This window comes from Rousettus aegyptiacus, unplaced genomic scaffold (assembly GCF_014176215.1).
Source record: "Rousettus aegyptiacus isolate mRouAeg1 unplaced genomic scaffold, mRouAeg1.p scaffold_m13_p_2, whole genome shotgun sequence".
In the NCBI taxonomy this organism is placed as follows: domain Eukaryota; kingdom Metazoa; phylum Chordata; class Mammalia; order Chiroptera; family Pteropodidae; genus Rousettus; species Rousettus aegyptiacus.
In genome coordinates, this window is record NW_023416295.1 from 30,914,827 (window position 1) to 30,922,660 (window position 7,834).

Here is a 7,834-nt window from a genome sequence, read left to right on the forward strand (position 1 = left end):
TCTAGAGAAATTAAGTTTGGTTATACTGCTACCAGCAGTATGATCGTAACATTCTCATTAACACACGGTATTAATTTTGGAATAAGTAAAAGAGCTTTTTATTTTTATTTATACTTTTAAAATTATCAACATATATGTGCTTTATGTAACATGATTTGGGCCTATTTTCTGCAAAAAAACATATTCAGTTCTGTCCAGTGCCTTTTAATTTTGATTAAAATGTTTTTCTCTTTTATGTACGTTTTTATGTATATGCCCAAAAATTTTCATTACATGCCATTTTCATGTATATGCTCTATGAACTTTTTGTAATTTCGTCTGATTTCTAAATTAAGATGTTTCTTCTCATATTTATTTTCTTCTTTTAAAAACTATGATTAAAATTAACATGGTCTCTAAAGAACTAGGATCTCTAACATCCATTTTTTGAAGGAAAATAACATCCATTAAACTAGTCAACGATACTCTTACACATCTATCTTTTAACTAAGAAAGTTTATATTTTAGCCTCAATAAAACTTTCAAATAGTTGTGTTTAGGCAAAACTCTTCATAGGAAAGCTCTAAGTTTTTTTATACATTATAAATCATATCATGTACTATATAATATTTACAGTAAACATTTTTCTTAAATCTTTTTCAGTGTCATTTTAGTGTATATTTCTAATTTCCTTGTTTTTTTTTAATTGGTATAATTTTCCTGAACATGAACTTTTCATTTATGCTAGTTATATATAACAATTTATTCCCTTTATTTGAAACTAGAATACCCTAATTAAAATAAAATATTTTTAAAGTATGTTCCAAACATTAAAAGTCATGAAGTCAGTTGAAATTCTACAATGAAGTATTGATGGAACTAGAAAACAAGGTCTCATTGCTTTATAATATATATATTATATATAATACATAGTATCCAGCTATTCTCTATTTTATAATATATTATATATGATACATAGTATCTAGCTGTTCTCCATTTTGTTCTCTAATAACAAATTTTATTAGGTAATAAGTAAATATGTTATAATCATGTTTTTCTAATATTACATTATTTTACTTATTTCACTGTTTTATTGCCTAATAACAAATATATTATTATAAATGTTTTATCTTGGTAAGGTATGTAAATCAATCTTTCCATAGCCTCCTTCAACAAGAGACTATCTTCCTGTATAACAGCACAAAGTATACTTCTTTACATATAAACAGAATAAACTAATGATTCACCTTCAGAAGAGGTGCACTAAGAGTTATTACACCAAAATATTTGGCCAGCAAACATGTGATCATGAATTGCTTTATAAGGAAGGGGGCGGGGTAGAGAGAAAGAGGAGGAAAAAAGAAGGAAAAGGGGACAGAGGCAGGAAGAAGGCATAAAAACAAGTATGAAACATTCTCCTCTGAAGGAGGTACACCTTCCAAATTAGTAAACTGTGAGAGATGCTACAGAAGTAGTAGACAGTGTGGTAGTGTTAAGTGGTAGCTCGGAGTTGAAGGCCAAGGGCTTCCCAATCCAAATCCAAGCAGAATGAAGGTGTTATACCTCCTACAGAGAGAAAATGCAAAGGGGGAGATGAAAAGCTTCTACACTATTTAAGGGAAGAACACTAGAGGACCCACAATACTAATAAGTTTATATTTGACGGAACCCTTCTCTACTAAAGTATTTTACTCATATAGGTTTAGGGATATACAGCTTTTTAAAATAATAGCAACATGTCAAATAATGATAGAAGAGTAAGAACTGGACCTAGGGATTGGTAGACTTAAAAGAACCAGACAGTTAATATTTTAGGTTTCGCAGGTAGTATACTTTTTCTTTATGCCAATCACTCAATTCTACCATTATGGCACAAAGGAAGCCATACACAATACATAAATGTATGAGGAGGCTGTGTTCCTGTAATATTTATAAAAGCAGACTGATTTGGCCTATGGGACACAGCTAGCTGACCCCTGCCTTAATCTACATTTTTAAAAAAATTATCAATTCAGCAGACAACTGTTGGGGAAACCACTATCTTAAAACTCAAGAATTCATAGTATAAAGTGAATTGAGAAAAAATTTAGAAGTGTGAGGGCATATCTGAAATGGTCTCTTTGTATTTACAGACATTGACTAGAACAGTGGAACATGTATCTTGTAATCTTGTTACTACAACTGAAAGCTATTTAGATTTTCTTTCTATAGCAATGAAAATCTAAAAACTAAAGTGATCACTGACAAGTATTAATTACCAGAGGATTAAAAATAACTCATACATAGCCCACAGTAATTCTAATAATATTTCTGGTCCTATGAAAGTACATCATCTTACCATGTTAATAGGATAAAGATACTTCTACAACATTCTGACTCATTTAATCCCCAAAAACCTCTTTTCCTGAATGGGATGGATGGTCTCGCAAAATAGGGTACATATTAAGGGTAAACATATGTTAGAAATGTTAATGCAAGGACAAATATAATCTGATACCTCCCTCTCTTTCAGCAGTAAAATATTTTCAATATAATGTGTAATTATAAAATTACTAATTATAAAATCATGTATCACTGAATATAATTTAAACAATGAGTAAGATTTTAGACTTTATCCTTATAGTTACACCTGTGAATACTACCACTACCGCCTCATTCTAATAGTATCCTTTAACATGAGAAATCTAATATTAAAAATTAAAATATCCAATCCTTACATCTACCAACCAAAAAAACCTTATGTTCTGATTAGAAAAATATAATTTGACACTATATTTGTGATATAACAATAAATTGTATCCCTTAAGCAGTTGGATATAATTTCAATGCTATTGTTTAAAACTTTACAATTTCACTTATAAATTACTGAACACACTTTTGAAGATTCTGATTGTGGTAAATTTTTATTGAGAATACATTTGCTTATTTTGGAAAAACCTAAGTCATTGTGACTCACAGAACTTATGAAAACAATGAAAAGAAGTAGTCTAGAATATCGATAACGGGTACAATTTGAAACCTTAGTTTCCATAAATGACTACAGAAAATCTTGCGGTTATTAAAGGTCCTAGAGGCTATTTTTCAAAGTTCATTCTAGTTAAAATAAACTAGTTAAAAATAAACTTGTATTTAAAAAAAGAAGCTCACCATGTGATTTTAGCATTTTCAAATTTTATTTTCAGTACAGTCAAAGCAATACAAAGTTGTATGGGACTAGACTGAGCCAGAAATCAAATTTTTATATCACTCTTTTTTCAAGACAAAGCCAAGATCAAATTAACAAGTTTGTTGTTATTTATAAAGCAAGCAAGCTAAATCAAAGATATGCCATTAATATATAATTCTCCTCCTGCTTTGAAAAATCTCACAAATATTCCTGCAAGGAAACTAGCCATTGTATTTTTTTATCTCCACCCATTTGGACAACTGGGAGCTAAAAGCAATCAGTTAGCCAATTAAAAATAACTATGGAAGTAATCAAAGTTAACAAATTCAAAATGGCTATGGCCATCTTAAAAGCAACACTAACCAGCTGGAGGAAATCTCAACGTAGGCTAGATATACAGCACTAAGGAATCTAATTGTAATTTAAATACATCTTGTTTTAGGAAAAGGTGAAGGTAAAAGTGGTGAAGCTAAGCTCAAGAAAGCTTCAAGGGGAACCAAACACTAGGGGGCAGCATCAAGCTGTTGGGACAGACTGGGCACTCTTGTAACTTGTAAACTTAAAAAAAGCTAGTATATTTTTGAGAATTTCACTGATAATGAAAGATGACTTAATAGGGTTATAAAACTTATTACAAAAAAAAATCTGCCTTCTGTTTTAATTGTCTGCACTTTCCCCCCTTTTTCTACTTTGTACTTTTGCATCTTTTATCGGTTTAAAATGCACGAATGGTAATGTCCTTTTGATATAAAACAAAGGAAGCTCATGGCATTTCCATTCATTCTTAAGGTAGGCACTACATTCACGAAGGCTGACATTTTACTCAAATTACTTCTTTGGGTTAATGCTAAATTTAAGTTGTGCTTCACTCAATAAACATTTTAAATTTCATTAAAGAGCGTGACAAGGTTCCCACATTTATTGAATAATAAAATGTGTCATGAGCATCATGTGATGAAAAGTTGTGGAGTATGTCCCCCTCAAGAAATTTAGTCTGGAAGGGAAAACAAGATGTATGCATGAAATTATAAGTTAGAAAATGCAGGAAAAGCAGAAAAAATTCTATGTGTTATTACATGAGTAACAATAGGGTGTGTCCCCAACAAAGGCCCAGTAGAGACCACTAAAACACATTCTAGGGGTAATCAAGTACTGGAGGAAAAGACAAGGCAGAAAGTAGTCCTTCAACTAATAAGTAACTCAAACTTTTATACATAAAAAAAGGAAAGATGAATTAAGAATCTGTAGCCCTTTGGTTCATTATGTCATTTAATGGTCACAGTAAACCACGAGATAGGTTTTTTTAGTACTTCAAGTTCACAGATAAAAGATTAAGGTAAAACAACTTGCTCAAAAGTAACCAAACTAGTCAATATTGGGTCATGGTTTTGAACTCCAAAGTTCTTGATTCTTATCAATACTTAGGATTGAGGTGGGGGAGGGGTAATAGAATAACAAGATAAATTCTGTAATTAAAAGCAAATGATCATTCTCATTGAAAAATTTTCCTAGCTATACCTATATTCTATATTCTCCAAAAATCAGCTTAAATAAACAACTCCCCCTACAGTAGTACTTTGCATATTAAACTTGAGGCCTCCTAAAAGTACTTCAAATCAGGTACTAAAAAGGAGGAAGAACTCTATCAGCTTTTAAGCTGATTAGAGGAATATAAACTGTTAAAAGAACAAGTAGAGACTATCCTTATGCAATATATTATTAATGTCACACCAAAAGAGGTCTCCTCTAACCAGTTCTTTTAAAGTAGCACCAAGTCATTTAAGAACGGGGGTTCTTATTCAGGGGTCTGTATATAAAATTTGGGTTTGTGAATTTTGATAGAGAAGACACAACTTTTAATCTTTGAAATTCGGCTTTTCTTTCAGTTATGAATATAGGCAAAAATCATAGTTAACATGCATTACCTGAAACTTTATCACTATAAGTCGAATTAAATCCTTTAAAGATCACTTACTAGTCATCAGGCCTGCCGCTACACTTCATATTTAATGATTTACTAAAACATGGATGACTTCTTCATAAATAATACTGATATTCATATTTCAAAATCGGTTTCTGTTGCAATTCTATTGATTTCATACATTTAAAGACATCATTCTGAGGTTCATCACACAAGTTTAAAAGTCCCTCCAGTACAATACTATTTTATTTTCTTTGTATATCACTATCACTGATACCACGTATTTCTTAAGGAATTTAGCAAGGTAGGGATGTGGGTTGTCTGGTATGGACTCCCAATATCTTGAACAAGAGACAGACTCATAAGATATTTGAAATTTGTAGAATAGGAAGTCACAATATAAAACAGTACATGAGTCTTAAGGCTTTCAATTGCATTACAAAAATTAACTACATTCAAAATTCTCCACTTTTTCCAATACCTTGCCTTGTTCTTAACTATACAGAATTTAGATAAGCACACAAATGAAATGTAAACTTGTCACGAGTTTTGCTCCATCAAGAATGACTCAGTTAAGTTGAAACTGGAGTACTTAATAGCGTAAGACATTAAATGAAAGGTTTTTTTTAAAAAAAAAAAAAAAGACAGCAAAATCTACAATCTTTTAAAAAAATTACGTACTTTAATGTCACTATTACTTAAAACAGGGACTTGAGTGAACGACCCTTCCAACTGAAGGCTTAGGATTCTGCTGATGTCTTCCTCGTGCCCAGCTCATAAGGACAGGCCAAGTGGACAGGCTCACCACGTGAACATTTCTTTACAGAAGCCACAGGAAGATCTTCAACGTCACTTGTTCCCCGCGCCCTCCAAAGGCCCTTTTCTTAGCTGGGGCACTTAGGGGTCCCAAGGGAGAAGCACTAGAGGTTGAGCAGATCCCTCTACCCGGTGAGGGGGGCCGCAAAAGCTCCCCGACATACTCTCCCAGCCGGGCCCCCACCGCTCTCCGCCCAAGGGCCTTCAGGAACAAAGCCCGGGCTGCGGCGCCACCTCCCCGCCCACCCGGTCTCTAACACCGACTCAGCCCCCACGGAGCCCTTAGCTCCAGGGACCCCAGCAGGCTTCAGTGTGAACTCCACTGCGCCCCACCTCGGCTTTTCGGTTGGTCAGAAGAAAACCCCCCACGAGGTCGCCCACGAGGCCTCCCGCGCGGTCCCAGCACCGGCACCACCGTCCGTTAGCCTCCCGGTGCCGGAACTGCGGCGCCTAGGCTCCATCCCTGGGTCCCCTCGCCCGACCCCATAACAGACCGAAGGGAAGGGCCGAGAACCCAGGGCGTTCGACCCCACCCCACCCCGACCCCTCCAAGACCAGACTGCACATCCTCCCACCCTCAGCCCCCATGGCCGCCCGCGCGCAGCCCCCTAACCGCCGCCGCCCGCCCGTCGGTCACTGTCTCCGCGCGCGGCTCCCGAGACTGCACAAGAGACTAAATCGGGAGCCCCGTGCTGCACGCGGGGCGGAGGCTGCCCGGCCGCCAAACCCGCGGCAGCCGAGAGCGCACACGAGGAGCCGCCGCGCCCCACGCGCCGCCCCACGCGCTTTGCTCCGGCTTCGCCGCTGCCACGGACTGCAGCAACTGCGGGAACCCCAGCGCCAGGATCCCCGAGGGACGCAGCCACGACTCCCAGGTTCCAGTCTCCCTTTCTAATCGCACCCCCCCACCCCCCGCCGCCGCCGTCCCGGGACTCGCAGTATCCGCAGCGCTTGGGGCCGGTTCTGGGGGAGGGAATGTAAACAAATCGGGGTTTTATAGTTACCTCACACTCGAGTGCCGTGTGCATCTCCTCTCCGCTCGGTACCAAACCCCGGCTGCACCAAATCGTGTATTCACCAAAGCTGGCTGCGCTAACTGCGTCGCGGAAGCCCGCACGTCAGACACCACACTACGCTAGCGGCGTACAAGGCCCACTCAGGTCCCTGCGCAGCCGCACCCGGTCGGCCTAATGGGTGCTACGCTCTAGGCGTACACGCACCACCCAGCCATTCACTAGGGTAACGCAACTTGCGTAGGGGAACCGCACCGCTCGCAGATTCCACGCGGACAGTCGGAGCAAGAGTTAATTCGAGTGTACGCAAATTGCGGAGCCCCGTGGCTCCGCGCTAGTTTTGTTCCAAGAAAGAACGCCGTGGGGGAGTTGGGGCGGCTTCTAACGCATGCGTGGAGCGCTCTTTACCACTCCTTTTCTCCCGGCTTTGGCGGTCGGTTGCTGGGGCCTGGGGAGGCTGATGAGTAATGAGAGCTCTAAGCACAACGCTTTAGCCAAAAGGTTTCAGATTGATAAATTAGGATGTTTATCTGTACAGGAGTTAAACATCTACGTTAATTTAACTCCTCTCCTTTGTTAAAGTAAGCTTTCAGTCGTAGGGCAAAAAGGAACATTTATTTAGTGCTTAGTGCGAGGTCTTTTGCATAGTTCTCTCCCCACTCCCGCCGCCCCCACAATTTATTCTAAAGTGCACTTCCTGCGGGCCTTCCAAACCTAAAAGAAAAAGTTGAGTCCATTCATAATGGCACGCCCTTGGGTAATTCTTGAGGCTTTCGCTAACTTTCCAAGGCTTTCCACCACCTTCTACTGCTTAACTCATTATTTCTTAACACCCAACAAATGGCAAAAGCTTCAGATCCAGCCAAGAAATTCCATGGACTCCTGCCTATGTCGTGCTCGTTCTTGCTCCCATTCCTTTGCTCACATCATACCTGAAAC

General features: G+C 38.5%; 1 protein-coding gene across 1 annotated transcript in view; it reads right to left on the reverse strand.

Moving 5' to 3' along the window:
* Positions 1 to 7,407, reverse strand: part of SLC39A10 (solute carrier family 39 member 10) — a 49,449-nt gene extending 42,042 nt beyond the window's left edge. The window contains exon 1 of the mRNA XM_036235993.1: positions 6,887 to 7,407. The gene's annotated coding sequence lies outside the window, so the exon portion shown is untranslated. The remainder of the gene's footprint in view (positions 1 to 6,886) is intronic.
* Between the last annotated feature and the right edge of the window lie 427 nt (positions 7,408 to 7,834).